This window comes from Gossypium hirsutum, chromosome D08 (assembly GCF_007990345.1).
Source record: "Gossypium hirsutum isolate 1008001.06 chromosome D08, Gossypium_hirsutum_v2.1, whole genome shotgun sequence".
Classification (NCBI taxonomy): domain Eukaryota; kingdom Viridiplantae; phylum Streptophyta; class Magnoliopsida; order Malvales; family Malvaceae; genus Gossypium; species Gossypium hirsutum.
The window spans coordinates 11,617,167-11,634,418 of NC_053444.1; the positions used below are offsets into that span (position 1 = coordinate 11,617,167).

Below are 17,252 nucleotides of genomic sequence, written 5' to 3' on the forward strand. Positions count from 1 at the left end.
ATTAGCTTGATGGGAATGCTGATAGCTTTTGTGACTTAATTCAAACTATTGTGCCCAACTAAGAGAAACCTTAACAATTTCGAGAGTTGTCCAAGTAATATCCTGAAAGATGAAGAGATTGTTGTTCTTCTAGATGTGCCACACCATTAATCCGAAGAGGCAAGACCAAATTACTCCACGTCCAGGCAACTGTACGTGACATGCAAGATTAGAAGTCAACCATTCATGTAGAGATCCAGAAAAAAAATGTTACTGACTATCAAAAGGTAACACCAGTAGCCATACTTCCTTTGTTGTCGAACAATCTCGAAGCACGTGGAGCGTATCCTCTGTTCTGTAACCACAAACAGGACAAGAACTATTATGCCTAATCCCCCATCTAGTTCTCTCCATATTAGTCAAAAACCTTTGCCTAAAGGCTAGCCAAAGGAAAAATTTAACTCTTTGTGGCCCATTGTATTTCCAACTATACTTCCAGAAGGTATCCATAGGATTCCAAGAACTTTTTTTGAGAGACAAAAAGAAGCTATGGGTCAAAAAGGAACCAAAAGTCGTGTGGGTCCAAATAATATTGTCCGTACCTGAAGAAGGATGAAGAGGATAAATACAAACAATATGATTTATCACCTCCTTAGATAACCAAACCTGAAACAAATCAAGGTTCCAACCTCCATTTGGCAAGACCATTTCATTGAGATAGCGATCCAAATCAAGATTAGCATGCCCAGGGATATGCGATACCAAGGGGCCCACAACCAGGATCTAAAAGTCTTTCCAACAGCAAATGCTATTGCCATTACCAACTGACCATGCGAAGCTCTCACGGAATAAGGGCCAAACCTTAGACAAAGACTTCCAAAGGTGCAAGTTGTGAGATCTGGCAATGGATTTTGGTAACCGATCTCTCATACCATACTTCGCACGAAGAACCATACCCATAAGGCACTATCCTTAGTTAGAAGATTAAATCCTATCTTCATAAGAAAGGAAGTGTTTTGGTCATGCAAATGTCGAACCCCAAGACCACCATGCGAGCGTGGTTGACAAATTGAATCCCACCTAACTAGAGCCATCTTCTATTGCCCTCTAGAACAACCCCAAATAAATTGTTCAACCATATGTTTGATCTTTGCACAGACTTCTTTAGGGATCAACATCGATTGCATAAAATAATTCAGAATTAGAATAAGGATGAATTGAACTAGCATAACTCTATCGGCAATGGATAACTTTCTTGCTTCCCACCTTTGTAGTTTCTGTCTTACCTTTTCCACTATGAAATTTAAGGTGTTATTTGTGACCCTGTCATGGAGTAGAGGGTGCCTAAATAAGTTTTAAGATTTTGGACTTTTTGAAAGCCAAGAAATTCACTGATCTAGGAGCTTAAACACGCGTCGACCCCTTTAGAGAAGAAAATGTTGCTTTTCCGAGTGCTGATCTTATGCCTTGAGTACTCATATAAACCTTGCAAGACATTCTTCAATGTTCGGGCCTGTCCCATATCTGCTTTACAGAAAATAACCAAATCATCCACAAAGAATAGATGTGATAAGGGAGGTCCTGGTCGTGATAAGCGAATAGGGTGCCACTTAACACAATCTATATGTGAACGAATACTAAAGCCCAACTATTCCATGCATAAGACAAAAAGGTAGGGTGATAAAAGACAGATCCCTATTTGATTCCTTTAACTGGTTTAAATTTCTGTGTAAGAATTCCATTCTAAAGAACCTGCATAGTAGAAGAAGAAACGACAGACATTGTTACCTTTTGAAGAAACTCCTAAACACCAGTCGCAAGGAGTGAAGCATTGATGAACTCCCACCCCACCTTATCATAAGCTTTTTCCAAATTAATTTTAATTGCCATCCAATTCTGATCACTTCGCTTCCTTTCTATGGAATGGATTATTTCTTGCGCAATGCTTATGTTATCAGAAATATTGCGCCCAACAATAAATCCAGCCTGCTTCTGAGAAATGCAGTTATGGAAAACCAGTTTGAAACGATTCATAATAACCTTCAGGACTAATTTATAAAGAATAGAGCATAAACTAATGGGGCGAAATTGGGTGAAACTTTTAGGATTATTGACTTTAGGGATAATAACAAGTATAGTGTTATTCAAATCTGGATCAATGCCTCTGCCTGCAAACACCCCTTCAACCCATTCACAAATGTCTTTACCTAGGATGTCCCACTAACTTTAGAAAAAGAGAGTATGAAATCTATCGCTTCCTGGTGCCTTCAATTGAGCCATATCAAATAAAGTCTTCTTGATCTCATCCTCTGAAACCTGTTTGTCCAAAAAGTCAATTTCCAAAGAACTAAGATGAGGGAAGGTACTTGAAAAGAGGCCCTTCATGGGCTCTAGAACTTCTCTATAAAGTTTCTGAAACAAATCTATCGCCTCGAAATGAAGAACATCTTGATCAGAACTCCACTCACCATTATCAAGGCATAAAGTAATAATACGATTAGAGTTTCTTCTCTGAATCGTGCGACTATGAAAGTATTTGGTATTTCGATCCCCCAAATTAAGCCAATCACACTTGGCCTTTTATTTCCAAAGTAGCTCTTCATAATTCAGAACACTCTCTAATTCTTCTCGAATATCCTTCTTAAGTTGATCCAGACAGGAAGAATTAGACTGTTCCAGGGTTATTTGAATATTTGAAAGCGACTTCATTAATTGTCTCTTCCAATTACCAATAAAACCATAGACAGATTTGTTCCACTCCTTAATGCATGAAGTAAAATACGACAGAGAATCAACCATATTACCAAAAAAATTCCACTTCCCTTTAATAAGATTAGGGAAGTCATAGTACTTCATTTATCCAACTAAAAAGCATAAGGGTCTACCTTTGCCGGAACTATGCTTCATTTTCATAGAAAGAAGGATAGGCCTATGATTGGACTTGAGTTGCTGAAGGTGATAGACTAAACAATTTGGAAATGTTGTCATCCAAGCATAATTAGTAAGAGCCCTATCTAATCTTTCAGATGTGCCTCCTCTCTGCCAAGTAAAGGATGGACCCATAAACCCCAAATCCTAAAGTTTAGTGGATTTGACAAAATCCTTGAAAAAGGTACACTTCCTCCCTATCACATAACTACTTTTTTATTGGGAGACAGAATGGCATTAAAGTCACCCATAAGCAACCATGGACAAGACCTCTACAACATGGACGACTTCACAACATTCCAAAGAAACCTTCGCTTTTTTTCTTTCAGGCTACCATAAACAAACGAGATGAAAATTGGGTTAAAGAGAACATTACCAAGAACATGAAGCAGAATAAACTAGGGATGATTCTGAATAATTTCAACCCTGATATAATTCTTCCAGTCGATCCAAATACCTTCAGAAAAACCAATAGCTTCAACACGGTGATAATAATTAAAGCCTAGTTTAGCAATAATATTATCGACTTTTTTCCCGCTAACTCTAGTTTCCAACAGACAAACTATATCCAACCCATATTCAAGATTATACTCCAGAAGAATTCTTGGGAATTTAGCATTAGCACAACCTTGATAGTTCCACGAAAAAATATTAAGATTTAAATCCATAATTAAATAAAGGAAAGGAGACAAAACTCACTGACTAGGGGCCTTTGATTCAAGTTGATGCCCGCTCACCTTGGTCAAAACCCCTGAGGCAACCTCTACCATATCCTGTGTGGCAATCATATTAGTCATGATGTTCATTGATTCCCGCAAAAGGACATGCAAGCTACCACTTTTTTTAAAATGGCTCCCTTGACCTTAGATGATTTTGTTAAGCTTTTTGCCACTTCGATCACCACCATCTTTTCCTCCAAGGCCCACTGAACCGTGTCGAAATCCTACCAGAACCCAACTTAAGAGTCCCCTATGACTAAGGATTTTTGTTTGTTTTCTTTAAAAATAACAGTCGTATGCTTCATTGACAACCTCTGCATTAAAAAGAGGATTTAAATTCGAGCTGAAATCTGCAAACCTAGTAGCGTAGAGTTTATTTAATTTAATTCCACCAACAGTAGAAACATTACTACTATCTTTGGGTTCTACTTCGTTACCAATTTCAGTTCTATTAGTATCCATTGTGTAACATCCCGTTTTTTAATGGTGTCAAAAATAATGGTTTCAAGGCTACCAAATCCAACGAGTAAGTTCATAAATATTATTATTTAATATTTACAAGTTAATTGTTACTTTGAAAAGGTTTTTGATTTGATTATTTATGTTATTTTAGTGATTTATTAAGTTTAAGTGGTTTGACTCTAAGGTCAAGTGGTTTTAGAAAATGAGGTATTGGGACCTTGTTTTTATAAACTGAGTCGTAAATATTTTTATAAATATTTACGGGGTGCCATTAAGTTGGTATTCAAGTTTCGTTGAAAAATTTTAATGTTTCAATGGTTAATTAATTAAAAAGGACTAAATTGTAAAAGATGTAAAATTTAATCACTGTTTGAGTTGAGTGATTAAATGGTTAATTGAATAAAGAAAAAGGGACTTAAATGATAATTAGACCATTCAAGGTGTTGGGGACAATAATGGACATGAATTTGATGTTTTATTTAATTATTAACTAAGGTTAATATGGTAATTTGATAATTATATTAAAATAAATAAAACAAAAGTTTTATTCATCTTTTTCAAAGCTTGTTAACTGATTGAAAATGGGGGAAGAAGCCATTTTTTTAGCTTGGAGGTTTTAGTAACTTCACAAGCAAAATTGGTATGTGATTTTAGTCCCGTTTCTTATAATTTTTATTTTTTTGAGATCGTTGCAACTAGGTCCAACTAGCCCGTACCTTTGATTTTGAAACTATTAAAGATTTTGAATGTTGTCATTGATGAACCTTATGATTTTAGGTGTTAAATGATGAATTTGAAATGTTATTTGTTATCTAAAAGTGTTTTTTAAGGGATTTTTATTAAATTTTTGATTAAGGACTAAATTGTTAAAATAGTAAAAATGCAAGGATTAAATGTGAAATTGTTGCATGAAGGGGCTGCTTTGGATACCATGAGTACTCTTCTAGGCTTAATTTTGGGTAAAAGTGGTTAATTTGCATGTTTTTGGCTCAGGGACTAAATTGAATAAAAGTAAAACTTTAGGGGTAATTTTGTAAAAATGTCAAAAATGACCAAAATGCATGAAATACATTCTTTTACTATAAATTAATACATTGAATGAAATTATTAATTTATATGAAGATCGAGTGAAAAGTCAAGGAGAATGAAAAATTACTAAAATGACCCTATACTTTGAGATTTTTGCAAAATAGCCAGGTAAGTTCGTATGAATTGTACTATGTATAATGTTGACTAAATTGAATGTTATTATATGATTTTATTGAAAATTAACCAATATATATATGTTAATTATACAATTTATCGAGTAAAAAAATGATGAAAATTCAACGATGTACGATGACTATAGATCCCCGTTTGAACTTTAGGAATAAATAGGATACAAATGACATGTCATTAGGGGTTACCGTGTTTCGGTTGCTGGTCCTGAACGTTCCACCGGTGGCTGAGTTTCCAACATGTGTTGCAGTTACTTGACAGCTTGTGTGAGTAGTACCGTGTAGCTACGTTCCAACCGACAACTTATGTGAGTAGACCCACTTATGGCTCGAGAGAGAGCATTTATATGAGAAAAGAGAAAGAAATGGTTTCTACCATATGTTAGTACATAGTGTGTGAGATTCCTACGTATCCGATATTATTCTAAGTGGTTCAACGGGTATACAAAGGGAATGAATGGTAAGTGTTTTGATTGGCAATGTCCTGAAAGTATGGAAAGGTATGAGTTGCTGATGATTAAAGTGTGTATAACCATGTTCATGAAAAGTATGAATGCTTATATGTTATATTCATGAAAGTTATTTTATCATGTGGTGTTTTATGCTAAATTATGTGTTTATTCACTAACTTGTGAATATGATTAATGCTATATTTATGTCTTATGTGCTATGCATTGAAATGGTAAGTGCCCAAATGGAAATATGCTTGTGTTCATGAAAGAATGGAATGGTTTAAATTATGTAATTTCTTATGAAATGGTTTATCATGTGGTTAATTCCAAAAGAGCTATGTTTAAATGCACTATCTTGTGGCTATGGTTGATGATATGCTTATGTATTGTGTGTTATGCATTTGAAATGGGTGTGGAAAGGTAATGATATAGTAAGTTCATACTTGAAGTGTAAAATGATGAAAAAAGCAAAGATGAGTTGAATTGATGTTGTTATTTAAGCTAAAGAAAGTAAATGAAATAGAAAGTAATGAAATGCAAATGAAAATAAGAAAATTTGAAAGGGTTTAAGTTTTATAAAATCCTATTATGCTAGGGATGATATGTATATGTGATGTTGTGGACTTATTCACTTGTAAGTTGTTGATTATGGTTTCATGAATCTCGTGGTATTGGTATAAGATTATTCTTTATATGTATAAATTTCATATTTGAAATGGGTTGATATGACCTAAGTTTATACGAGCTTACTAAGCATTCATTGCTTATGTAGTTGTTTTCCTTTACTTTTTAGATTATTGGAAGCTCGATCGAGTTAGAAGCTCGACGAATATCTATCACACTATCCAACGATTATATAGGTAGATTTTGATGTCTTGGTTAAGGTTATAATGGCATGTATAGGTGAACTTATGGTTGATGATTAGTTGAATGTTAGTTGACGTGTTTGGCATGTATATGTCATTTTGGGTGATGTAGCCTTGGTACATTTGGTGCCTTATTGATATGTGTTAATTTGATAATGTGTTAAATCATGTTTGAATGGCCAAAGTGATATATGATGAATTGACCTCAACATGGCCAAGATATGGTATACTTTGGAAAGGTTTTCAACCAGATATGGCATGAATCTAATATGGAATGATGGTTCTGTATCAATTATGATATGTTTTGGCATGGAAACAAGTTAACTGATAATTGGTTAAATATGCACATTTATAGGTGTATTTGATTGATGAAATTAGCCATTATGTGTGGCTTGTAAATATGCTATTTTGGTTGATGAAATAGTTGTTATGATATCATGTATATATGGTACTTTGAGTGATGAAATAGATGTCATGTTATCATGTTTGTGTGGTGATTATAATGATATGCTATGATATGTTGTTTGGTATGGAATGAGATAGTACATTAAGATGATAATGGCTAGTTTTAGTAGCCTTGAATGTGTTTGGCATTTGGTAAATTTGTTAAGGTAGATGATAGGTGTGGAAATAGTTATAATGGTAATTGTTGAGCATGAGATTGGTATATGAACATTATGGTGAATGTAGCATTGAAGTTGTTCAATTGGTTGATTGATTTATGAATGAATTTGTTAGGTGTTTAATCAAGTTTGATTGTTAAGGTTGAGGTGCCATTTTGGCATATTCGTTGAATGGTTAGTTACTATGATGTTCTAGCTTGTATATGCATATGTTAGGTGCCATTTGAATGCATGAAAATAAGTACATTTGGTTTGTGTATCTGGCTAGACTTCTGGTGAGAAAAATGGCTTGAAAAATGGTCTATTTTTCTGTCCACACAGCCAGTGACATGGACGTGTGTCTCAGCCATGTGTGACACACGGCCAGGCGACACGACCATGTGTCCACTGTAGGTTTTAAAGGTTGCATTTTTAGAGTTACACGGCTTGGCACACGGGCGTGTGACTTGGCTGTGTGACCCAAGTCAGAGAGTTACACGGGCACGGACACGGGCTGAGACATGGTTGTGTGTCCCTACTTCGAATGCCTACACGGCCTGAGACATGAGTGTGTGTCTCAGCTGTGTGAGTCTCACGGCAGTGTGACCTTTGCAGTTTGAAAATTTTAATCTTTTTTAAAAAAATTCTATATGTTTTCGATTTAGTCCCGACTTGTTTCTAACATGTTTTTATGGCCTCGAGGGCTCGTGAAAGGGACAATATGTATGTCATTGATTGGTTTTGCATTGATTGAAGTTGTGAATTAAATGTTTTAAAATTTGATAGTTTCAAAACGTAAATTTCGGTAATGCTCCATAACCCTATTTCAGCGATGGATACGAGTTAGGGGTGTTACACACTGCTTGATCCATATTTGTTGGAATATGCCCACGATCCACCATAATCGACCCAAAACCTTGGCCCAATTCTTGTATTATAAAAGAATTATTCAATCCCGCATTTTCTACTAATGCCTTGTTGACCCGCTCTTTTAAAGGACCATCGTTTTCTTTCAAGGCTATGGGCTTATTACCCCTACGTTTCTCAAAGCCCATTGAACCAGTTGGGCTAATAGCTTCCGTGAGACCCAATTTTGATCCACTCCTCCACGAACCCTTATGTATCAGTTTATCCACCTATCTTGGGAATTGATCACAAGGATCGCTTTCCTTTTATTACTTTTATTACCTAAGGTCTTTTCCTTATCACCAAACCTTTCATCTTTATTGTCAAGAGGAATTAACGCACGAAACCGAGACCCCTCCTCCTTCTCAGCCAAAAACCCATCACCAGCCATCCTAGTATCCCTTGGTTTCCACCATGAGTTCCTTTCCACAAGCACCTAGTGTTCGCACGAAACACCCTCTTTCCCTGAGCCTTCATTGTTCGCTGATGCTTGTTTTAGGGATTCTAGTCGGACAAACTTTTTTCAAGTGCCCGTATCTGCCATAACCAAAGCATATCGTGGGAAAAAACTCATACTCAACCTTTTGAAGGATGTCATTGATGAGGATTTGGGATACCAAAGGTTTGTCAAGGTCAACGTACACAACTAGGCCAGCGAAATGCTCTCGTATTCTACTATCAGTATTCAGATCTAGCTTAGCTACCGTCCTAATTGTTCCTACAATCTCCATGAGTATCTTACATTTGTACATGTAACTCGGTAAACCTGGTAGCCTGACCCATGTCATTACAACACTAAGATACGGTTGTACAGGGTTGAAAGCCACCGTCCAAGGTTGTACCATTAGGTACTGTCCAAAGATGATCCAAGGGCCTCTAGTAAGCACTTTCTCACAGTTCGTCTTGCTTTGAAAACTTGCCAAAAAATATTCGTTCCCGATGTCTATTAATTGAAAAGGCTTCCTTTTCATAGAACGCCAAAAATGCTTCCTTTTTTTGGCGTGTTCATGGTAGAGATTCGCCTAAACTCACATTTCATGAGGTTTGCCCCTCATCGTCCTGGGTCCCTTATTTGGGTAATCACCTTTAGTTCTTTTCCATATGATGCCATAGCCTAGCTATGGTCTTACACGACATGGTGCCATGGCCATGGACCTTCTTTTAGAGATTCATATCGAAGATTGCGCTTTTAGTCCCGACAAACCCCTTTAGACGACTCTGTTGTAACAGACACAAACTCATCATGCTTAGACTCACTCATATTAGAACATTTCAAATAACATAAAACTAGGATGCATATACATAATCCAAACATCCAGGAGCAACCATACTTTACACCGACTTACTTGAACTTAACAGATCTATACCAAGTAAGTATATCATTCTCAACAAACATTAGCACGGCTATAGACATACTTCAATAACCACACACAGGGTCACACACATAACATATTATAACCTCAAGGATCACAACATCATCTTTTAGCCACTCTCTTACAGATCAACGAGTACCATCATCATATAAACAAGAGTCAGCATAGGGGCTCAATTGATTCTCTCCTGCTGCAGTTCAAAGTTCCAGATCCAGACTTCCATCGTGCAATCAACAAAAACTACTACTTCAGAACAAGGAAGCTCATCAAGATCTATTCATATACCCCTTTCCCCATCATTTTTAACACTGGATATCCCCAAGCAGAGTCATTTTAACCTTTATCTTATTGATATACCAAGTCTAACATATTTACTATTCACAACACAATATGTAGAGTTATAAACCTTACCTCAATGTGGTGTAATCGCTAGTAAAGATCCAAATATTCAACTTTAGCTCAAGAGAGAGAAAGAAATACTTTGAGTTCCTTTAGATTTAGACAAAAATACTTCTTGAAGAAGGAAGAAGAAAACTACCTCTCTTTAGACCTAAATGTCTATATATAAAACCCAAGCTCTTATTGGAACCTATTACATGTCACACACTTTCAAAGCTACATTTATAAATGGTTTATAGCTGTAAATAGAAATTCACTATTTTTATATACTTGGTTCGTCCCTTTGTTTCTTTCTAACTATGTAACACCTCTAACCCGTCTCCGTCATCGAATTAGGGTTACAGAGAATTATCGTACAATTAGAAACATTTAAACATCATAACATTCAATAATCTAAATATATTATAAACCATTTATTCTCATACATTTTGTCCCTAAATCAAGCCCTCAAAGCCCTAAAAATAACTTGGAAGCAACTCGGGACTAATTTGAAACAAAACAAAAAGTTTAAGAAAAAGTTGCAAAAATTGGAAGCAGGGGTTACACGGTCATGTGACATCACCCCAGGCCATGTAACTTTCAAACAAGGGACACATGGCCATGTCCCAGCCCGTGTCCTCACCTGTGTAACTCACTAAGTAAGGTCACATGCCCATGTCACACGCCCATGTGCCAGGCCAAGTGCTATGCCATGTAACTCACTGACTTAAAACCTAAGAAATTCTCAGATGACACACTCTAATTACGCCAAAAAGAACCTTATTTACAAGTATATTAAAAGAACCAAGTGATGTAATTTGGTAAAGTATCAAAGTGTACCAAACTAACATATTTATCTATATATACATGCCACTACCCTAGGAGATACAAAACTACCAACTTAGATGGATAGTGTGAGCTGGTTGAATGATCCTTCCAAACTGTTAGCAACGTTTATCTACAAAACAATCCATAAGAACCGATATGCTTACAAAGCTTAGTAAGGACATAGTATAACATTTAATCTAAATAAAAATAAAAAAAGAGTTACCGGAGTATAAACAGGGGCACGAAAGTGCATTCAAGGTATCGAAGTAAAAATAGGGGCACTCATGTGCATTCAGGGGTACCAAAGTACAAACAAGGGTACGTATTTGCATTCAGGGGTACCGAAGTATAAACAAGGGCACGTATGTGTATTCATACAATAATTTTCTATAAACATATTAATTATAGAATCATAATATAAGAACACAAGTAGAAATTCATTTATGTATTGAAATACCATAAACTTACCTACTATTCGATTTCGACCAACACGTAGGGACTAATCCACTATTTTCCCTTTTCCTCGATTATTGTCTTTTTGATCCATGTTTTGATCTATATAATAAATACAATATATTAATCTCATACATATTTCAGATTCCATTCAACGTATATGACCCTTAACTTTCATTAATTACACATTTTCCTTAAACATTTACAACATTTACAATTTAGTCCTCTAACCTGATATTCATCAAATTGACCATCTTTCTAAGAAACAAATTACAGCCAAATATTCTAGGCTCTTTAGCAGTCCCTATTATACCTCAAATTCACTATCAAACCTAGAAATTTTGACATTTTAACAATTTAATCCTTAAATCAAAATCTAACAAAAATCACTTCATAAAACAACCAAATACCACAATCAAAGCTTCAAACACATAGTTATCATAAAAAACATTCAAGATTCATCAATGGAAACTTCTAAGATATTTAACAAATTCAAAAATAGAGGTACGGGCTAGCTGGACCTAGTTTTAACGATCATAAAAACATAAAAATTATAAGAAACGAACATCAATTTCACTTACATGCAAAGTATTAGTCTTGGTCGATTCTTCAAGCTACTCTTTCATGGTATTTTGGCAAAGATGAAGAAGAATGAATATGAAACTGTCTTTTACTTCATTTAATTTTGTTTTAATTTTATAATATTTACCATTGAAACATGTATTATTTTATGATTTTCATCCATAATGCCATCCAACATTATTAACTAGGGAGTAATTGCTACATAGGTCCTTCCTTATTTATTAATTAAGCTATTTAATCACTTAAATGTAATAATTAATAAGATTTTCACTTTTTACAATTTAGTCCTTTTTCTTTAATTAGCTATCTAAACGATAAAATTTCTTAACCAAAAATTAATATGACTCTAATGACCTCATAAATATTCTATAAATAACATTTAAGAGCTGAAACGATGGAAATTTGTGGTCCCTAAACCATTGTTCTGTCACCTCTCAGAAATGAGCTATTACAACTCTCTTCCCTTAGGAAATTTCATCCTCGAAGTGTTACTTGAGAATAAATTTGTATGTAATTTCATCAATTCTTCGATTTTCCCAGGTAGCCTCCTCAGTACCATGTTGATGCCACAAGACTTTAATCAATGGTACTCGTTTATTCCAAAGTTCTTTGACTTCTCGAGCCAAAATTTTCACTGGTTTTTTAGAATATGTCAAATCTGGCTATAATTCTATTTCACTATGAGGAATCACTGTAAACGAAAAATATATAGGATTTTTCCTATATAATTCATCACCTTTTTACTTAAAATTGTTGTTAAAACCAAGTAATTGTCTAATAAATTAATGAAATATGTGAAAATATGAAATTAGGACATATAAATTATTAAAATGTGATTTTATGTTTTATTATATAGTTTTCATGCATAAAATGGCTTATTTTATATTAATTTAAGCATATTATATTTTTAAGCTATGAAGTGGGCCATGCATGATTAAATTAAATAAAAAATATAATATTATATTTTAATAATTCATTTTAAATATTTCATTAATAAAAATTGTGTTTAATTAATTAAATAAATTGATTAATTAAAGTTTTTAAATTAATTTATTGGTCCTCTAAACTATTTGCTATCTTTGATAGGTCTAAGGATTTTCTTCTATTTGCAAAACCGTCCAAGTGGGGACCAAGTCAACCCAATTTTCGGCTACACATGGCTGATTAGAAACTAACTTTTGGTTTAACTATACAAGGTCCTCGAAGAGTTGAAGAAATTAGAGATTTACCTGAAGATTTGCACTTGACCGAGTCTTAGTCCTGAATTGTTGTGGCATCCAAATTGACAAAAAATCAAGGAAAAATCAGCTTGATTTGCTTGATTTTGTTGGAACGCCGGCACCCCTACGACGCAGCGGAAAATTAAAACATTCGGCGATCCTAACCATGGATCCATGTGTAAGGAATGAATCGGGGTGAAATAAAGGTTTCGAAATTACCGAATCTTTATTCTGAGTAGACAACAACGCCTCAGCAACGAGTAATCTAATCTACTATCGAACCAAGTCATAATCTATTGTGACTCTAGCCTTTACGTAATCCACCCAGTTGACAATGAACGGAAGGAATCCCCAAAATTATTTTGAAAAACTTTGCTTTGACGACTGCTAGACCCCAAGCAAAAAAAAAATGGGTTTTTTATATCTATTTTTAGGGTTTCTAGAAATTAAATAAATAGAACTATGTTTTAAACCGAAAATTATAATTACATTAATTATAATAATGATTTTGGTAAACTATATATTTATTTGAATTTATACACTAACCAAATTCATGTTCTCATTATGCGTACAACAACCTTGTACATAATGTGTTCGATATTTGATTATCCAATTAAATTAATTCTATAATTAATTTAATTCAAGTGACAACCAAACACAATACCAACTATGTTTTATTTCGTTCATTTCAACTATAGGGTGTGACCCTATAGGTTCTTGTAACGTTAGCAGTAATACTAGAACGATTATAATGTTACAAACAATGAGTGGCACCTAGCAATGCATCATTGCTCCCTAAGTCACAAGAAATCATGATTCGACATAACCTTTTTATGATTAACCTTTCATGCAATAATCCTTGATATCTTAAGTAGACTATGATATACAAATAAGTATGACATCTCATATCAGCTTATTTGATCATCGCCATGCATTTCTAGTCTCACTCAATCAAGTAGCCTAAGATATTACTCCCATTATGTAAGAGGGACTTATCCTATATCGATCAACCATATCCCTCTACATAGATCATGGTATATCCAACATCAGCCTTTATAGAACAACCAGTTACGGTGTACGTTTGACTGTATCAAAATATACAACTCACAATGTTGGGATTATGATGATCTCAAGTCTGAGGATCATATACATATTAACTACTATGAGTAATGTTGTGAAAATTACATAATAATCCAAGAAACATACTCATAACGTGTCAGTCCAATATGTTGTTCTCTAACACATATATTCATGCATCGATTTTGACATTCCATATCAATGACAACTCTTTATCATCAATCAACTACATGTTAGTCTTAATGCATTATTGTTGTCCTGTCCAACAATAATACTTGACTAAGGACCTTTTAAGAATAATCATATTACTCTGAGGACATTATTATAAAACATTTTATTTATACACACAGAAAAGAAACTGAAATAATAATGGTAACGCCTTATATTAATAAAAATGATAAATCAAGTATGTTATTACAACCATCTCATGATTGATATTTGGGCATACTCTAACAGATTTATGGCCGGCCAACCATGGGAGATTTTTCAAAGGATGAACACCCCTATTTTTAGTAAACTATCCCCCTCTCATCACCTATAAATAAGACCCTCTCATTCATTCATCCATCATCCATCATCCATCATCCCTCACTTCTCATCATTCTCTCCTCCCTCAATTCTCCCTCTTAGCTCTCACGCCTATCACCATCCTTGCATAAAGGATTTCAGCAAATTAGCCTCTTAAAGAGCCCTTGGTCGACCACCTTGGAGAGCCATCAACAAAGGTGCAAAGCAAAGGAGCGAAGGAGCCTCGTCAGTCAAAGTCTTGGGTGACAGCCACTCTGAATTGGGTTTAATCTTTCTCTTCTTTAATTTAATTTAAAGATGTTTGCTATGAGTTCTTTGTTCTTGTTTAAAACAATGATAGCTTAATTTTATTTAAGCTAGGATGATTATATTAATTAAATAATATTTATTTGATTCATGCTTATAATGTTTGTGCCTCAATCGATCATGTTTTCAATTAAAATCAAGTCTGTATTTCGTTCATACGTGATTGAAATGCACCTAAATTAGCTGAGCGATCCTAACCAGACGGCGGCTAATGGACACATAATTGAAATGTGCATGCTCAATTTAGATCCTAACCCGATTAAATTGTAGGTTGCATAACAACCCTAACCAGGCTCTGTTATCTGCATAGTTTTTAGATTTGTGTAATTAAATTGTTTCAAACCTAACACGTTCCTGTTACCTCACACGAATGCTAAGAAACCCTTAGTAAATAAGGATCAGTAAAATACGTATTTACTAAGTAAAGGATTCCGAAAGGACCTAATTTGGTTTCCAAACTCATGAAAGATCGAGTTGCCATGGAATGTTTTTCCGAATATTATTAAGTATGATGATAATAAATTAAGTTTAATTAAAGTAATTATCCTGGTTTATTTATGTTATAATTGTTGCAAATTGTGTTTAATTTTTCTAAAATATACTTCATTCATATAGTCTGCATACTTAGGAAAACTTGCATTAGGGATCATTGCATTTAATTTAATTTAGACACCATTTCTCAACTATATTGTGTTTTTATTTTTTTTTTCAAATTGTTAATATAATTTTACAAGTTAAGTGGCTTAGCACAAGCACAATTCTCGTGGAGACGATAACTCGATACTTACTTATTACTTGATAATGACTGTGTGCACTTGCACAAACCCGAGCGTTACAAGTTTTTGGCGTCGTTGCCGGGGATTGTCAACTGTTGCCATAGTTATTTTTTTCGTGAAATTATTTATTTTCAATTTGACTTATTTCTAACATTATTAATTTATTCTTTTTAATTTTTGTGGTGTTTATGAGCATAGATCAAATTATCGATTTACTCTGTGTAGACCCTAAAATTGAGTGAACTTTCAGACAAAAAAAAATGTGAACGAACAGCTCAGAGACAAGTCGAGTTGGACCTTGGAAATCAGAATCAAGACTAAGGTAATGAAGTCGATTATGTGCAAAATCCTATCCTCATTGCCGATGATAGGGATCGATGCATCAAACAATATGCTGTGCCACTTTTTAGCGAGTTAAACTCAAGAATTAGAAGGCCAGATATTGAGGCAACCCAGTTTGAATTGAAACCAACGATGTTTCAAATGCTACAAACGGTGGGCCAATTTAGTGGTATGCCCACGGAAGATCCACATCTCCACCTTCGATTGTTTATGGAGGTGAGTGACTCATTTAAGATAGCCGGTGTGACTGAAGACACACTGAGGTTGAAGTTTTTTCCGTACTCATTGCGAGATCGAGCACGAGCATGGCTCAATTCATTGCCACCAAGTTCCATATCTACATGTCAAGATTTAGCAGAGAGATTTTTGGTTAAGTATTTCCCACCTAGAAAAAATGCTAAGTTGAGGAACGAGATCACAACTTTCTAGCAACTAGATGACGAGTCTTTGTGTGAGGCTTAGGAGCGATTCAAGGAGTTACTTCGTAAGTGTCCTCATCATGGGATTCCTCATTGTATCCAGTTGGATACATTATTTAATGGTCTCAATGCACATACAAGATTGATGGTAGATGCTTCCGCAAATGGTGCAATTTTGTCTAAGTCTTATAATGAGGCTTATGAGATCGAGAGGATCGCGAGTAATAACTATCAATGGCCAACAAATCAAACAGCTTTAGGAAGACAAGTAGCCGGAGTTCATGAAGTTGACTCTCTCACTTCGTTATCAGCTCAGGTATCGTCTATTTCCTCTATGTTAAAATAGTTAACCGCTAATAGTACTAATAATTTTGCAGCTCAGCCACCAAATCCGTTTGAAGTAGTTTCCTGTGTGTACTGTGGGGAAGGTCATTCTTTTGAGAATTGTCCATCAAATCCCGAGTCAGTGTCCTATGTGGGGAACCAATATCAAAATAGGAGTAGACAAGGACTCCAGTCCAACTTCTACAATCCTTCATGGCGTAATCATCCTAACTTTTCTTGGAGCAACCAAGGAAATGGACCAAACAACAACTCATTGCATGAAAGACCCAACTAGTCTCAAGAGTTTAATCAACAAACTCCAAAACCACCTCAAGTTGAGGCATCAAACAGTTTGGAGAACTTGTTGAAAGCGTACACGGTAAAGAATGACACTTTGATCCAAAGTCAAGCAGCAACACTGAAAAATTTGGAAAACCAAATGGGTCAGTTAGCTACGGAGCTTCGTAATAGACCGCAAGGAACCTTGCTGAGCGATACTAAGGATCCAAGAAATT

At 34.9% G+C, this 17,252-nt stretch overlaps 1 non-coding gene across 1 annotated transcript; it reads right to left on the bottom strand.

The window, feature by feature from the left end:
- Nucleotides 1–16,393: 16,393 nt before the first annotated feature.
- On the bottom strand, nt 16,394–16,500 carry LOC121220698 (small nucleolar RNA R71). Its single transcript, XR_005917915.1, has one exon. It is a non-coding gene; the product is annotated as a small nucleolar RNA R71 (small nucleolar RNA).
- Nucleotides 16,501–17,252: the final 752 nt, after the last annotated feature.